Source organism: Henckelia pumila, chromosome 3 (genome assembly GCF_033568475.1).
Source record: "Henckelia pumila isolate YLH828 chromosome 3, ASM3356847v2, whole genome shotgun sequence".
Lineage (NCBI taxonomy): Eukaryota > Viridiplantae > Streptophyta > Magnoliopsida > Lamiales > Gesneriaceae > Henckelia > Henckelia pumila.
In genome coordinates this window covers 150,510,048-150,529,456 of record NC_133122.1, presented here as the reverse complement: position 1 = coordinate 150,529,456, position 19,409 = coordinate 150,510,048, and positions in this window count along the sequence as shown.

The following is a 19,409-nucleotide window of genomic DNA, read 5'->3' as shown; positions in this document are numbered from 1 at the left end:
TTGCCTTTGATGGTGGAAAGAATTTCTCTAAGAATTTCACAGCCATGCCCTCCCAAGTTGTTATGCGTCCTAGCGGCAATGACTGTAGCCAACTCTGTGCCTTGTCCCTGAGAGAAAAAGGAAACAAACGTAAGCATATTGTATCCTCAGAAACACCATTTATTTTAACAGTATCAGTGATCTCTAGAAAAGTGTGCAAGTGTAAATGAGGATCCGTTGTGGCTGTTCCATTGAATTGATTAAGGCCGGTTTCAACTCAAAGTTGATGGCATTTATTGTCCCTCGAGCGATTCCAGAATAGTGAGCCTAGATCGTCGGCCTGAAATTGTCTCTAATTGGCACCAAGGGCAATTCATTGACATCTTCTTCAGCCATGTTAAGTTGTTATTCTCTCCTAGCTCTTCTCAAAGCTCGTGCAGTTCGTTCAATCTCTGGGTCAAAGAGCAAATAATTCGCACTTTGAGATCTTCGCATAAACTGCAATTAAGAATAATAGCAATTTATTAGTACTTAAATCAAAATAAAGAAAAGCTCTAAATTAAAACTTCGACTAATTGGTAACAAGACTAAAAAATAATCAAAATTATTCCCCGGCAACGGCGCCAAAAACTTGTTGTGAAAATTACTCGCAAGCGTACGAGTGTCAAGTTTTAGTATAGTGAAAGAGAGAGTGTCGATCCCACAGGGAGTAATTTGAAAATATTTAATACTTGTAATTAAAATAGTCTTAATTTTAGTTAGAAAATTAAACTTTAGAAGGATGTTGACAAATTAAGTAAATGAGAAGGTTGAAAAACGCACACAAACACAATCTTTAAAAGATTTATCAATCAGAGAAAAATAGTCTAGAGGTTTGATTTCACCTGGTCTCGACAATATTCAATCCTAATCAATCTATTTTCATGAGTTCATTTCAATTAATAATCAAGAACACATATATTATACTATTTTCCTCTCCCGAGTGTCAAATAGAATGTATAAATTACGGATCGATTTCAATATCCCTATTCAAAATCTACTTGTAATGATATGTGTAAAATAATGTTCTTTTTAGGCTCTATTAAAGCTACAAGTTCTCCCGAGTCATATAAACAATTAACAGTGCAAATTCTATTGATCCTATTCTAAATCCCTTCTCCCGAGTGCCGGATTCTGAATAAATATAACAAATCAATTTATGGCCAGTAAATTAAAAAGACTTTCAAAATTAGAATCACAATTAATTTAGAAGAACTCAATTCATTAAAATTAATAATTCATAAATATTGTCTTGACCAAGCTACATCAACCTCTAGACTTAAAAAGCTTAGTTCATGATAAAATTCATAGCAACAAAACTCATGTTTTTAAATTCAAACATAATTCAACTCAAAAGAAATAAGTAAAGTAAGAATAACAAAGCCGTAGTCTTTCTTCCGTGTCCGGTCGAAAAGTCTTCTTCTTCGTTCCAAGCAACTCCAAATCTCGATCGAAACGTCCAAGAACTTTTCTCTCAAGATTCTTCTGTGTATTGGCGGCTGGATACTTTTAATTAGGTTTGAAAACCCTTAAATATGCCCCCACAATTCGTCCAAAACTGATTCCAAAAATATCCAAAACATTTCCAAAAATACACACAACACTCATCCTACAGACCGCGACGCGCGGGCGCGCCACACCAGGCGCGGGCGCGCATAGTACCCTGTCTCGATCTTTGAAACTCCAATCCACGTGTGGGCGCGCATAGCTTTCTGACCGAATTCCGGCTTTTCTATTTAGTTGACGCGCGGGCGCGCCACATCAGGCGCGGGCGCGCATAGCTCGCTGTCTTAGCTTCTTTTGCTCTACAAATTATGAACTATCTTCGTTTGCTTCGCTCTTTTCTTGACTCCTTTGGTTCCATTCATCATAAAATAATTATTTCTTGAAATTCCTGACATCTAACAAAAACAACAAAAACTTCCACGTAATTCCGCTCGAAACCAACAATTATCTAATAATATCAACACAAATTAAGTGCACAAAATGCACTTATCAAATTCCCCCAAACTTAAATGTTTGCTAGTCTCGAGCAAAACCACTCTAGATTCAAGCACAAACCACGAACTAGTCCACTCAACAAATCAAGACCAACCAAGAATTACTATGAAACAATGGCCTTAGCAAAATTTCTCAGAAAATTTCATCCAATCATATCAAACTATCATTTTTCAAACACATGCTAGTGAACCTCCAAAACTTACAAATCCCGCAACTCACGTGCAAAATACTCTTATCCAACTCAATTCACACTTTCATAGATCATGAGGACTTTAAAAGGTGAAAGGATCAAACAATAGGATAAATTACTTTTGAAACACACGCAAAAATCAGGTTATTTCACTAAAGAAACGTATGTGCGTGTTTTGGTCAAAATTTCATATTCATTAGAAGTGGCAATCAATCATCCATAGGCTAGATTCTCGCAACCCTTTTCCACTAATATATTGGGCAACTGTGACTTGGTCAATATGACTTAATTGGCTTGTAGTGTAAGGCTTAGCTCATGGCTTCAAACGAAGGATAAGAATTCAAAACAAGGAGTAATTTATATTCTTGCTCTAATTTCGACTTCTTTTCATTCACAATTTCACACTTTCTTTTTCACTTATTTTCAATCCATTTCATTTTTTTCACAACTTTTCTTTTCACAACTTTTTCAACTCTCTTTTCTACTACCTCTTTTCATCTTTTCACTTCATCCACCACACCATTCCATTTTTCACAAAAATATCAACTAGGAGCATATAACAATTTAGCATTCAAATTACTCCCTTAAAGGTAGGAATTAGTATATAGGCTATTTAGGTAGTCAATGTAGGACCTTGAAATAATGACGAATGTGGGTTTAATCACACGTTTACACGCATGCCATTCGATTTTCAAATAGGCTCAAACAAGGTACTAGTGATATATGCAATTCAGGGTAGTTTGAAAGGCTCAAACGCATTCAGAAAAATTGCCCAAATCATTCCTAATCACAGTTCTGCCCGTATTGCGCCTCAAAGGGTGTCCGACTAGTTCTAGACAATCTCAATTCATAAGTAAATCACATGAATTTTAACCAGTGTAGAAAATAAATCACCAATAGGAAACGATGATTTTCAACTCAGATCATGTACCTAAAGTACTTATGTATATCTTGTGAAAGCTCAAAGGGTAACTAAGGATATAATACTTTCAATAAAAATCAGGCCCAAAGATCCGAAAAATTGCCTCATTCATTTCTATGTTTATATGTTTCAACTCAGATTTAAGCACAGTCACATAATATATAGGGATTTATTCATCTCATTAGTTCACCCATAAAAAATCTTTTAGTTCAATCATGGAGTTTAGCTAAAAACAATCATTTGCATCATTGGCCAATGTCTTTTCATTTCTTTCATGGTTTCTTGGATTTAACTCACATTCACTCAACAATTCACCCTTTCACAACCTCACAAACTAATCCAATCTCACAAATGCATCCCACCACCACACAATACAGAAGACTAAACACAATAAACAAAAACAAACTAAAACAAAACACACAAAAAGGAATAAAAAAAATCAGGAAAAATTTCAGCAATTTTGAATCACAAAGCAAAATCCCCCCAAATTTGGTACAATCAGTGTCCTCAATGATTTAAACAAGAAATAAATAGGACATGTACCTCAAACGATGACCGTCAGTGGTCGTCGCTATCATCACTCATATCGTCACTATCAACAGCAGGTGCCGAGTTTGAAGTACCAAAGGCAGGTGGCCACTGAGGATAAGGGGGAAAAGGATGAGCCGAACTCGCCGCTTGAGGAAATTGGTGGCTCAATGCACCAGTGAATCCCATCATGTAATCTATGAAAACGTCATGTCTTTGCTGAAAGTGATGGAATTCTTGACGATGTTGGCGCAGATCCTCCTCAAAAGATGTCACACGCGCTTCCAAAGATGGCGATGCTTGAGTCTGTGAGGCAGAAGCTCTACTAGCTGCTGCGCTAGCATTGAAAACTCGTCGTGCAGCACGTTCTCTCTGTTCGCTAGCTGATGGATGGCGCGTGGAAGAACCCCCACCGGGTATCAGGGTCGTGGGCTTCAATAACTCTTCAATCGGGCTCCAATCTACACCCACTTCTTTGCATAAATCCGTAATAAGAGATGGCAAAGTTAGGCCCCCCCTCGAACGACCAGTGAAGATGTTCTGAATGGTCTCTTGACAAAATCGGCCTAAATCCATGGACATGCCCTCTACAATGCAATATACTAGAATTTCCCACTCCCTTGTGACCTCATGATCATGGTCAGTTGGTTTTAGTTTAGCGCAAACCAGACCATACCACCTCTTGGCATCCCTTTTCAAATCAATCTTCCTCAACTTGGATGATTTGAAATCACTTCCCAACCTCCATACAGCACCCGGAACACAGATAGATTGAAGAATGGCATCATAATCAATCTCCCCAGATCGATATGCAACATACTCATCATTGTCTATTGGCGAGATATGAAATAGAGTGTTAATCGCCACCGAATCAAACAGCACCATCTGTCCTCGCACGAAAACCTTGTAAGCATCGTGCTTAACTTTCAGATTGGCATAAAATTCCCTCACCAATGAAATAACAGCTTCTTGGGGTTTCTTAACAAATTTAAGCCACTGTCGCTCGAGGACTTCATCCCCGAAATTACACCTAATCACCCCATTCGGCTCAAAGCCAATGGTAGTATCAAATCCTCTTTCAGGCAAAATATTCTTAGATAGCAACGCCTGATAGTTCTCCTCGGCCTGTTTATTCCAAAAACGATGATGATCAAACTCAGGGGCTGAAGATGAAGATTCGCCCAACTTGGTTTTCTTCTTTGGAGCCATGTTTCAAACACGTAGAGTGCACAATACTAACTTGCAATTCACCAGTACAAATCAACACCCGTTACACCCCCAAACTATCTATTCAATTCACAGCACCTTCGTCGCTTCAATGTGACGAACACCACAATCAACTTGATACACCCAAATCTACTACAAATCCATGCCACAATCTCCACTAACTTAATAACCCAATAAATAGAAAAGTTGTCCACCCGTGAACAGATACACTTACCACTGTAACAAGATGAAACTCCGCAACAACCCAGAAATTATAGCCGAGTAACAAACTCAATGTCCCACCCGCAGACGAGAAGAGAAAGTGGAGAACAACGAAAATTTAGAATGTAAGGATTGAAGGAAGAGAACAAGAAGATAGAGAGAAAAAGGAAAAGAAAAAACAATAGAGGAAGAGATGGAGAGTAATCGGTGGTTGGGAGAGAAAAAAATATGGAGGAAAAGGAATTTTAGGGTAAAATTAGAAGTGAGAATGAGAGAAAGAAGGAAAGAAATCGGGTGAAATATTCAGACGGGGCGGGCGCGCATAGTAATCTGTCTGTGTTAATTTTTGCGGAATGCGATGCGCGGGCGCGCCAGATGACAGGAGCCCGCGAATAGGACTCTGGATCTTGACTTGATTGTATAATTTTCACGCGCGGGCGCGCCACGCCAGGCGCGGGCGCGCATAGTACTCTGATTCTTACACTGTAATTATGATTTTTTCACGCGCGGATGCGCCGAAGGTGAGGCGGGCGCGCATAGCACTCTGTACAAAGACTCCGTTGATGATATTTTTTCACGCGCGGGCGTGCATAGTTCGCAGGATCACATCTTGAGTTTTTATTTTTGAGACGCGCGGGCGCGCCTGATGGAGGGCGGGCGCGTATAGCTTGCTGGAAATTGGTTCCTGAGAATGAAAAGAAAAGGAGAAAAATAAAACTGCGAAAATGACAAAATTAAAAAAATTAATAAAAAACAAACAAACAAACAAAAGAACACAAGGGTTGCCTCCCTTTTAGAGCTTGTTTTATAGTCCTCAGCCGAACTGTCACATGTTTTTAAGCCGGGTCTGTGAGGAGAGTACTCTCAGTACTTCGTACTTTGGTACCATAATAATGTTTGACCCTTTGCCCGTTCACTTTGAATATTCTGCCATCTGTACATCGTAGCTCAATCGCACCATGCGGATATACTTTCTCCACCATAAATGGTCCAGACCATCTGGACTTCAATTTTCCTGGAAACAATTTTAGACGAGAGTTAAATAACAATACTTGCTGACCTGGTTCGAATTCGCGAGGTACAATGTGTTTGTCATGCCACTTCTTCGTTTGCTCCTTGTAGATCTTGGCATTCTCATACGCTTCACTTCAAAACTCGTCCAGTTCCATCAACTGCAATTTACGTAACTCCCCAGATGCGTCGATATCCATATTCAACTTCTTGACAGCCCAAAACTCTTTGTGCTCTAACTCCAAAGGCAAATGACATGCCTTACCAAACACCAACCTATACGGCGACATCCCAATCGGTGTTTTAAACGTGGTGCGGTAGGCCCATAGCGCGTCATCCAGCTTGATTGCCCAGTCTTTTCTATTCGTCTTTACTGTCTTCTCCAATACTTGCTTGATTTCGCGGTTAGAAATTTCCGCTTGACCATTGGTTTGTGAATGATATGCACACGCCACCTTATGCCTAACACCATACTTAGTGAGCAAGGTATTAAAAATTTTATTATAGAAGTGCGTACCTTCATCACTGATTATTGCTCGTGGAGTTCCAAACCTCGTAAAGATATTCTTTTGCAGAAATTTTACTACAACACGAGCGTCATTAGTCGAAGTGGCAATGGCTTCCACCCATTTCGAAACGTAATCTACTGCTAATAAAATATAAATGTACCCAAAAGAAGGGGGAAAGGGACCCATAAAGTCAATACCCCACACATCAAATAATTCAACTTCTAAAATAGTTGTGAGGGGTAATTCATGCCTTCTAGATATATTTCCCGTTCGTTGACACTTATCACATGATTTGACTAAGGTATAACTATCTTTAAACAATGTAGGCCAATATGAACCCGATTGTAGTACCTTAGCAACAGTTCTGGTGGCTCCAAAATGTCCTCCATAGGGGGAGGAATGACATTGTTCCAAGATTTTAGTTGCCTCTTGTCCCGCCACACATCTTCTAATCACTTGATCAGCACAACGTTTGAAAATGTAGGGATCATCCCATAGGTAGAACTTAATGTCATGGAAAAACTTCTTCTTTTGATGTCTATTCAACTCTGGAGGCATAGCACCACAAGACAAAAAATTCGCTATATCAGCAAACCAGGGGATATAGGAACTTACCTCAAAGATCTGTTCATCCGGAAACAGTTCCTTTATGCTTTCTTCCTCCTTCACGTTCTCTAACTCCAATCTCGACAAGTGATCTGCAACTTGATTTTCACTTCCCTTTTTATCCTTGATCTCAAAGTAAAACTCTTGTAACAGTAGAATCCACCTTATCAAGCGTGGCTTGGCATCCTTTTTGGCAAACAAGTAGCGAATTGCTGCATGGTCAGTATAAACAACTACTTTAGTACCAATTAAATATGGACGAAATTTATCAAATGCAAAAACTACTGCAAGCATCTCTTTTTCTGTAGTAGTGTAGTTTTGCTGCGCGGCATCCATGGTGCGACTGGCATAATATATGGCGCGAAACATCTTATCTCTCCGCTGGCCTAATACAACGCTCACTGCATAGTCACTAGCATCGCACATAAGCTCAAAGGGTTCCTTCCAATCCGACACAATCATGATGGGTGTTGTGGTCAATGCCGTCTTGATCTTTTCAAAGGCCTTCAAACAATCATCATCAAAAATGAATGTAGAATCTTTTTCAAGTAAATTACACAGGGGTTTTGGGATTTTATAAAAATCCTTGATGAAACGCCGATAAAACCCTGCATGGCCTAAAAAACTTCTGATGCCCTTGATATTCTTCGGAGGTGAAAGCTTCTCAATTGCAACCATTTTGGCTCGATCCACCTCTAATCCATTGGATGACACTTTATGTCCAAGGACAATGCCCTCTTGAACCATAAAGTGACATTTTTCCCAATTGAGCACTAAATTCTTTTCTTGGCATCTCTGCAAAACAAGAGATAGATTATGCAAGCAATGATCAAAAGAGGAACCAAATACTGAAAAGTCATCCATAAACACTTCCATCACGTCCTCCACCATATCTGCAAAGATCGCCATCATACACCGCTGAAAAGTTGCAGGTGCATTACACAGTCCAAACGGCATCCTCCTGAAAGCAAACGTGCCATAGGGACACGTAAAAGTAGTTTTCTCCTGATCCTATGGTGCTATGGCAATTTGATTATAACCTGAATACCCATCTAAGAAGCAGTAATAACAATAACCAGAAAGTCTATCAAGCATTTGATCAATGAAAGGAAGTGGAAAATGATCTTTACGAGTAGCTTTGTTCAACTTCCTATAATCTATACAAACTCGCCAGCCAGTTACTGTACGTGTGGAGATTAACTCATTATTCTCGTTTTTAACCACAGTAATCCCACCCTTCTTAGGCACTACTTGAACAGGAGATACACAACTACTGTCAGAAATAGCATAAATCACTCCCGCATTCAACAACTTTAACACTTCTTTCTTAACTACCTCCTTCATAGCGGGATTTAACCGCCTCTGATGATCAACATAAGGGGTATAAGACTCTTTCATCAAAATTTTATGCATGCAAATTGTTGGACTAATACCCTTAATGTTAGAAATTGACCATCCTAAAGCAGTTTTAAAATTTCTCAGAACTCGCAACAAATTATCTTTTTCTACAGCAGACAAATGAGCAGATATAATAACAGGACAAGTAGAATTTTCACCAAGGAATTCATAACATAGGTGCGCAGGCAATGCTTTCAGATCATGAGTTTCAGGGGATACCTCTGGTGCACTATTTTCCAATGCTTCAGATTCCTTAGAACTCACCATTTTTTCTTTCGGAGCGCTGTCTAGGAATACTTTTTGTTCATGTAACTCCCAATCCTCTTCCTTATCAACCAACTCGTCCGCCACCAAACATCTTTCGAGCGGGTCAGTACTTCCTGCACATGAAAAAGATTTATGAGAATCAATAGTTTCAATGCTCTTACATGTACTTACCTCATTTGGGCTTCGCATAGTGTGATAGATCTTGAAAATCACAGCTTCACCACCAACACGAAGTGTGAGCTCTCTCTTATGGACATCGATCAGTGTGCGTGAGTAGCGAGAAAAGGTCTCCCAAAAATCAAGGAAGTTTCTTCATCTTCATCCATGTACAAAATCACAAAGTTTGCTGGAAATATAAATTTGTCTACTTTCACCAAAATATCCTCCGCAATACCCCGTGGATATGTGATGCTCCGATCAGCCAGCTGTAATATGATGTTGGTCGCCCTGACTTCTCCAAGCTCCAAAGTCCTGTAAACAGAAAAAGGCATTAAATTTATACTTGCTCCTAAATCACATAAAGCTCTATTTACCTTAGAACCACCAATAAAACAAGGGATAGTAAAACTCCCTGGATCCTTAAGATTTTGGGGCAACTTTTTCTGCAGGATTGCACTACATTCTTCTGTCAGATTCACCACTTCATTGTCTTGCAATCTCCTCTTCTTGGACATGACATCTTTGATGAACTTTGCATAATTAGGCATTTGTTCCAAGGCATCTGCAAATGGAATATTGATATGTATCATCTTGAAGATATCTAGGAACTTAGAAAACTGCTCATCAAGTGCCTTCTTCTTGAACCGTTGTGGATAAGGAAGTTGTGGCTTGTACATCGGTTTAGATTCAGCTTCCTTCTTGGGCTCTTCAACTACACTTTCTTCAGCCACTGGTTCTTCACTTTCTTTGGCTTTGCTCTGCTCTTTCGCCTCTAACTTCTTTCCACTTCTTAACTCAACTGCTTTGCACTGTTCTTTTGGATTCACTTCAGTATTGGTGGGAAACTGTCCTCTGTTCTGATCCTTCAAAGCATGTGCAAGCTGCCCAATTTGTGTTTCCATAGGTTTCATCATAGCTCCCAAACTGCACATGTGTGTCTCCATGCTCTCCAGTCGAGTTTCAGTCCTCGACATCCGCTTGTTAGATTCAGTAACAAATGTAGACACCACATCTTCCAACGACGCTTTACCTTCCCCTTGATTTGTATTGAATCCCGGAGGGGGTTTCAAAACATTCTTGTTGTTGGCATAAGAAAAGTTTTCATGGTTACGTAAATCAGGATGATAAGTATTAGGAGGGGGGTTACCTCGATAATTTCCATAGCCTCTGGGATTGATATATTGAGCTTCCTCAGGAGGATGAGATTCTTCTATGGCAACCGACAAACCTGCAGGTTCTACGATATTTACCTTGTTCAGAGAGGCAACTTGTGTACTCAATGCAGATAGCTGTGCCATAATGGATGTAAGAGGATCCACACTGTACACTCCTTTCTTGACTCCCATACGTTCAGATGGCCATTGATAACTATTGATAGTCATCTGTTCCAGCATATCATAAGACTGAATGGGGTCCTTGGCAAATATGGTACCTCCAGCAGGAGAGTCCACAAACATTCTTGTAGGTGTATTCAGTCCATTGTAGAAAAACTCTATTTCTTCCCAATCTGCAAAATTATGATTAGGACAACACCTTAACAAATATTTGTACCTTTCCCATGCCTCGTATAGCTGTTCTGAATCATGCTGTTGAAAGGTACTGATCTCAATCTTCAGCTGGGTTGCCTTTGATGGTGGAAAGAATTTCTCTAAGAATTTCACAGCCATGCCCTCCCAAGTTGTTATGCGTCCTAGTGGCAATGACTGTAGCCAACTCTGTGCCTTGTCCCTGAGAGAAAAAGGAAACAAACGTAAGCATATTGTATCCTCAGAAACACCATTTATTTTAACAGTATCAGTGATCTCTAGAAAAGTGCGCAAGTGTAAATGAGGATCCGCTGTGGCTGTTCCATTGAATTGGTTCTGCTGAACCATGTTGATTAAGGCCAGTTTCAACTCAAAGTTGATGGCATTTATTGTCCCTCGAGCGATTCCAGAATAGTGAGCCTGGATCGTCGGCCTGAAATTGTCTCTAATTGGCACCAAGGGCAATTCATTGACATCTTCTTCAGCCATGTTAAGTTGTTATTCTCTCCTAGCTCTTCTCAAAGCTCGTGCAGTTCGTTCAATCTCTGGGTCAAAGAGCAAATAATTCGCACTTTGAGATCTTCGCATAAACTGCAATTAAGAATTATAGCAATTTATTAGTACTTAAATCAAAATAAATAAAAGCTCTAAATTAAAACTTTGACTAATTGGTAACAAGACTAAAAAATAATCAAAATTATTACCCGGCAACGGCGCCAAAAACTTGTTGTGAAAATTACTCGCAAGCGTACGAGTGTCAAGTTTTAGTATAGTGAAAGAGAGAGTGTCGATCCCACAGGGAGTAATTTGAAAATATTTAATACTTGTAATTAAAATAGTCTTAATTTTAGTTAGAAAATTAAACTTTAGAAGGATGTTGACAAATTAAATAAATGAGAAGGTTGAAAAGCGCACACAAACACAATCTTTAAAAGATTTATCAATCAGAGAAAAATAGTCTAGAGGTTTGATTTCACCTGGTCTCGACAATATTCAATCCTAATCAATCTATTTTCATGAGTTCATTTCAATTAATAACCAAGAACACTTTTATTATACTATTTTCCTCTCCCGAGTGTCAAATAGAATGTATAAATTACGGATCGATTTCAATATCCCTATTCAAAATCTACTTGTAATGATATGTTTAAAATAATGTTTTTTTTAGGCTCTATTAAAGCTATAAGTTCTCCCGAGTCATATAAACAATTAACAGTGCAAATTCTATTGATCCTATTCTAAATCCCTTCTCCCGAGTGCCGGATTCTGAATAAATATAACAAATCAATTTATGGCCAGTAAATTAAAAAGACTTTCAAAATTAGAATCACAATTAATTTAGAAGAACTCAATTCATTAAAATTAATAATTCATAAATATTGTCTTGACCAAGCTACATCAACCTCTAGACTTAAAAAGCTTAGTTCATGATAAAATTCATAGCAACAAAACTCATGTTTTTAAATTCAAACATAATTCAACTCAAAAGAAATAAGTAAAGTAAGAATAACAAAGCCGTAGTCTTTCTTCCGTGTCCGGTCGAAAAGTCTTCGTCTTCGTTCCAAGCAACTCCAAATCTCGATCGAAACGTCCAAGAACTTTTCTCTCAAGATTCTTCTGTGTATTGGCGGCTAGATACTTTTAATTAGGTCTGAAAACCCTTAAATATGCCCCCACAATTCGTCCAAAACTGATTCCAAAAATATCCAAAACATTTCCAAAAATACACACAACACTCATCCTACAGACCGCGACGCGCGGGCGCGCATTGGTTTGTTCTCAGATCAAACGATTAAAATTTATCGATTGTACAAAATTTTGGCATCGGTTTTTGGGAAACAAAACAAATTTTTAAAAAAATAAATTTTATGGGCAACAAAGGGCAGCGACGATGGCAGCATCGGGCTGCCCAACCCCCCACGTGGGGGCTGCCCTGCCCCACATGGAGGAGGGGCTGCCCGGGAACGTCCCGAGCTGCCCGGAATTTTAAATTTTTTTTTTAAAATTTTAAATTTTTGAAATTTTAGTTTTTGGTCCGATCGAAAATTGTTTTGATTAGACCACGAGGCATCGGATCAAATTGTTTGAGTCCGAAATTTTTAAAATTGATTTTTGGATAAATTTGAATTTTTGGAAAATTTATAAGTTTTATCCGTTAAATTAGATTTTATAAAATTAATTATTTTGGTACAATTGATAATAAGATATGATCTTATGGAGATATAAGATAAAATTTGATTTTATCTTTTTAATTATGATGACATTGCATGTTATCCAATGATTTAATTATTGAATTAATTATTGGATAAAAGGATGATCGATTGTCATCACCAATTTTTTAGGTGTATGTTAGGTTGTTTACATTTGATTTTTATTATTGTTGTTGGGTATTATTGATGGGCTTGGTTTATGGCCCAAATTTGATTTGTCATTTGTAATAAAAGTGGGTCTGGTTTATGGCCTGTTCCCACCCTTAAATATGTATCCCCTACTTGTCATCGAAATTTATTGTAAATTTATTAGATTTAGTGGGAGATAAAGATTTGAAGACAATGGTGGGGCCAGCAAACAATAAAGACCGAAGAAATGTAAATTGGAAGCTCAATGTAATAGGATTGCATTGCATACTTGCATATCACCTAGGATTGGACTTAGACTCGTGATTGGCAACCACGGGTCGATTAGATCTAGGCATCGATCATCCTTTATATAATATTCGATATTATTTTTGTATGCATGTTAGACTAAATTGCATGAATCCCGCAAGCATACAAATATTAAATGATGAGACAAATTTTAAAAAATAAAATCCCTCATTTTAAATATGATTTAAAATTGATATCAAGATTAACAAAAGGGAATTTAAATATTGTTTAAATGTTCCTACCTTCCATCAATGATCAATGTATGAGATGCTACCCGCGGGCATGGTCCGTCTCATATTATTGGGGGGGCCCGTTCGTCGGAAAGCTGTACATTGGATTGACACACGTTGTAAGTTGGGTGGAACTCCCATGGGATTGACTCATATTATTGGGGATCCACATGGCGATCGTCCATCACAACTTAATATTGATGGGTCATCTTGACATGTCACAATAAACATCGTCATATTATTGGGCTCTTATCGGACATGAGGTAAAAACATGGGGGTTTCTTTGGAAGCAATTGGGCTCTACCTTTTGAAAATTATGGTTGGCTGATATTATTCGGGACTATGATTTGTCAATTGGACTCCATGTTTCCACTATGGAAACCAGTTTCTCGTTTTCAATAGAGGGTGGTGAAATCGTTAAAATAGTAGGAGTGAAATTCATAAAATTAATCTCGCCTTATTTTACATCTTAGTAAATTAATTAAGCAATCACTGATTATTTTTTGTTTCTTTTCAGTATTTCATTTATGATGAATTCGTGCAATCCACTATTTTTTATTCTCGAACAAAACAAACTGACTGGCGCAAACTATACGGAATGGTTCCGTAAGTTAAAGATTGTTCTAAATTCGGAAAAGGGTTTTCTACGTGTTAGAAAAGCCTCATTCGAAGGAAGCCCCGGCTCCTGTGAGTCCGGAAGAGTTGACCAAACTTGATAAATGGTGAGACCATGATGTCAAGGCCAAATGCTACATGCAGGCTTCGATGTCTGATGAACTTCAGCGGCGATTTGAGGATGCAGTGAATGCTGCTGACATTCACAAGACCCTCAAGGAACTTTTTGGAGCTCAGTCAAGATCCGAGAGGTATGCGACTGTCAAAGAGCTCATGACATGCCGCATGCGAGATGAGACTTCGGTCCGTGAGCATGGGGTACACATGATTAGGCTCATTGAAAAATTGGTAACACTCGATTTGACATTGGAGCACGAACTGATGCGGACTTGTTACTTCTCTCTCTTCCTTCGTCTTTTGACGGTTTTGTGATGAACTTCAATATGAACAAGATAGAGGCCACCCTTGAAGAGATGGTCAATATGCTTGTCACTTATGAGGCCACATTAAAGAAGGATAAACCAGTACTCTTGGTAGACTCCTCTTCTAACTCAAAGAAGGGGACAAGTGCAAAGGGTAAGAAACGTTCTGCCCCACCAAATAAAACTGGACCAAAGAAGAAGAATAAGATAAAGGCTTCAAACGTGAACAAATCTGAAGATGTTTGCCATCACTGCAAGAAACCCGGTCATTGAAAACGTAACTGCAAAGAATATTTCGAGCAGTTGCGAACTGCAAGGGGTATGTTTTATATTGAAATAAATGTTTCACTTAATACTACTTCTTGGGTATTGGATATCGGATGTGGATCTCACATTTGCAATGATTTGCAGGTGATGACAAGAAGTCGTAAGTTTAGGATGGGTGAGACCCAGTTGAGACTCGGAAATGATTCTAGAGTTGAAGCCAAAGCTGTGGGAGAGGTTTATTTAGTTTTGCAGAACGAATTTAAGTTATTTTTGAGAGATGTTTTATTTGTGCCAGATTTGGTTAAAAACATTATTTCTGTTTCTATGCTTGATAGAGATGGTTTTTCTTGCAATTTTGTGAATGAGATTTGCAATATTTACAAGAATAAATATTTGATTGGATGTGGACAACTTGAAAATGATCTATATAACTTAAAATTAAAAGACGTACCAATTAATTATGTTGATAAACCGGCAACAACAATTAAAAGGAAAAATGATAGTCAAAACCTGGCAAATCTTTGGCATGCTAGGTTAGGTCATATTTCCTCAAGAAGGATGAACAAGCTAGTGGGAGAGGGCATGTTTGATATGTCTGATATTAACTCTCTACCAACTTGTGAGTCCTGCCTAAAAGGAAAATGACTAAATCTCCTTTCAAAGAAAAACCTGAGCGTAGTCAAAATCTGTTGGATTTGATCCATACAGATATTTGCGGCCCATTTAGTATTGGTACTAAATTTGGTCACACCTACTTCATTACCTTTACTGATGATTATTCTAGGTACGGGTATTTATATTTGATGAAATATAAGTCTGAATCATTTGAAAAGTTCAAAGAATTCAAGGCTGAAGTAGAAAACAAACTAGGTAAGAGTATTAAAGCACTTCGATCAGATCAAGGTGGAGAATACTTAAGCACCGAGTTTTTGGGCTATCTAAAAGAGAATGAGATTCTCTCTCAGTGGACTCCTCCTATGACACCTCAACTAAATGGCGTTTCGGAGCGTCACAATTGAACTTTGTTGGATATGGTTCGATCTATGATAAGCTTCACTGAGCTCCCACCTTCGTTTTGGGGCTATGCACTTGAACCGGCGGTATTGTTGTTAAACAATGTCCACACTAAAGCAGTGAACAAAACTCCATATGAATTATGGACTGGCAAAACTCCTAAGTATTCGTACTTGAGGATTTGGAGATGTCCTGCTTAGGTGAAGCTGACAGTGGGAGATAAGTTGGATAGTCGATCCACTTTATGTTATTTTGTAGGGTATCCGAAGAATTCGATCGGAAATTATTTCTATAATCCTACTGAAACAAAAGTGTTTGTTTCTAGGAATGCCACATTCCTTGAGAAGGAATTCTTACTTGATATAAAAGGTAAAATGATGGAACTCGAAGAAGTTTGAGAAGAACCCGAGATACAAAATAGCAACCCCACACCTCAGGAACCAATAATTGACACGCCACCTCCTAGAAGATCCGAGAGGACTTCTAGACCTCCTATTCGATATGGTCTGCTTTTTGAAGGGGATCAAAGTGAACCCAACATTGGATGTGATCCAAGAAACTTCAAGGAAGCAATTTCTGATGCTGATTCGAACTTATGGCTTGAAGCTATGCAGTCGGAAATAGACTCGATGCATACAAACCAAGTTTGGTCTTTAGTAGATCCTCCCGATGGAATTGTTCCTATAGGATGTAAATGGATCTACAGGAGAAAACTTGGGCCTGATGGTAAAATACTGACCTACAAGGCACGATTGGTAGCAAAAGGTTATACTCAAAGACAAGGTGTTGACTATGATGAAACTTTTTCACCAGTCGCAATGTTCAAGTACATATGAATCCTTATTGCCATAGCAGCTTGGTATGACTATGAGATATGACAAATGGATGTGAAGACTGCATTCCTTAATGGAAACATTAAGGAAGAAATCTATATGATGCAGCCCGAGGGATTCACATCCATGGAAAACGAGCATAAGGTATGCAAGCTTCAGAGATCAATTTATGGTCTCAAACAGGCATCAAGAAGTTGGAACCAGAAATTTGATGAAACAATAAAGGACTTTGGTTTCATCAAGAACCCAGAGGAACCGTGCGTATACAAGAAAGTGGTTAAGGATGCTGTGACATTCTTAGTACTTTACGTTGATGACATCCTACTCATTGGGAATGATGTAGGGATGTTACAGTCAAAAAAGATATGGTTGTCAGGTAGATTCTCGATGAAGGACTTGGGTGAGGCGTCCTATATTCTAGGAATACAGATCTATAGAGATAGATCTAAGAGAATGATAGGACTCACTCAAGCAGCCTACATCGACACCATATTGAAGAGGTTCTCTATGGATGAGTCCAAGAGAGGACATCTACCTATGTGCCATGGAGTTTCTCTATCCAAGTCTATGTCTCCCAAGACTGACAAAGAGATAGAGAAAATGACACACATACCATATGCGTCAGCCATAGGGAGTATCATGTATGGGATGATATCTACCAGACCGGATGTGGCCTATGCTCTGAGTGTCACAAGCAGATATCAAGCCAACCCCGATCAAATGCATTGGAAAGCTGTGAAGGATATTCTTAAGTACTTAAGAAGGACTAAGAATGTAATCATGGTTTATGGGGGAAGAGAATTGAAATTGGAAGGCTATACCGACTCTAGCTTCCAAAGCGACGTGGATGACTCGAAATTAACCTCTGGATTTGTATTCATGCTCAATGGCGGTGCTGTCTCTTGGAAGAGTTCCAAGCAGGACACCACAGCGGATTCCATCACTGAGGCAGAATACATTGCAGCATCAGCTGCTGGTAAAGAGACCGTTTGGATGAGGAATTTCGTCCAAGAGTTGGGGGTCATTCTTGAAGCTGTTGGTCCAGTCCCGGTGTACTGTGACAACACTGGTGTCGTTGCTCAGGCAAAGGAACCAAGGTCTCATCAAAGATCCAAACACATACTGAGAAAATACCACATCATCCGGGAGATCGTGGAATGAGGAGACATCACTGTCGAGAGAGTGGCCTCTGCAGACAATATCGCTGATCCACTTATTAAGCCCTTTCCAGGACCATTATTTGACAAACATCGCAAAGCAATAGGACTACTGTTGGAGAACGGCGATCAGATCAATCAGAATTGATACCCGGTGCAGCGGAAGTTTAAAAATTTTATATGGAACGATTCCATAATGGGTATCAAAACTTTTACGATTAAATTGTGTGTGTAAAAATTAAATAACAATTATAAATTTTTACCTCCAATCTCGAATCGAGATTATGGACACCAACAGATTGCTCTGCTCTTGTTGTATCTCCCTGGAACCGATGGACGAACTGTTCTTCAATCAGGTCCACGAACAGAGATTTAATCCCTCTGATAGATTGCATTAGAAAATCTATCAGAAGTTTCTACGAAGAGAATTAACGAATTTGATCCGTTAAACCAGACTGTAATTCAAAATTCACAGGCTGGATTTTTCCGACAGAGAGAGGGAGGGGGGGCCACTTTTGAGAGAAAAAACTAGGTTTTCGAAAATTGTGACCTGTTGTGTATAATTTCTGTACTGCAATAACTTATTTATAATGTAGGCCGCTAACAGCTCAGGGCCCATTAGTCATAAGTTCAAGCCCGACAAGCAAAGCCCGCATGTTCAGAAATTAATATAAAATTCATCGTGACTCTGATTGATAAACCGATTTTACCAATGTTCACAGAAACCATTTCTGCACCTTTTAAAGTCAAGATAAATTTTTCTGAATTCGAATTCAGTGATTTCCAAAAATGCCCATCCCTATGTCATTTTAGGAAATCTTACTCCTCTACTCTTAAATAAGAAGTCCAACTTCTTTGTTCATTAAATTTAACTCTTTAAATTTAACTATCTCAATGGGGATTAAAAATCCATTACTCTGTGTGACCCTCAATGGTTCAGGGATACAGCTAGCCGTGGGCTCACAACTCCTTGTGACTCGGAACAACAATTTCCGACTTGCCCATCGAATCATGGTAAGTGCTCCTAGCAACATCGCCCCATGATTCCCTAGGTATCACTGATAGTGCCTACAAGAACCAATAGATTTTGGTTAGCGTACAGTACGGTCCCTTCATCCATATATCCCGATCGAATCAACAACCATTGGTATATCGAGAGTCGTTCGATCGATAACTATGCAATGCATCTTGAAGATTAAATAGTGACATCGCATGTGTTACTAAGAAACCATTTCTTAAAACACATCATGTACTCTGGCCAGAGATTCGTCACACTAATATCTCCTCAGATCGCATAGGATATCCACACTCGAATGTATGTGGTGAATCCTTGACAACAAAGCATCGACTCCTATATGTGTTGTAACTGTACCCAATCCCGGCACCTGATGACCCCAATAGAGTCGGTAAACGAGTCAAAGCACAGTACTAGCATATAGAGTCTCAATGATGTTTCAAGTAGTAAGGACTAATGGTGTACAACCAAAACCGCGGACTTTATCCACTCGATAAGTGATAACCACTTGGAAAGTCCGGATAGGGTAGTTCGATCATTCATCGTATGAATATCCATTTGCATGCTTCGAACATCTCTATGTTCCTTACCAATGAAACGTGGTACTCTGCATCATAAATGCTAGTCTCAATCTCGAGCGATCCTTAT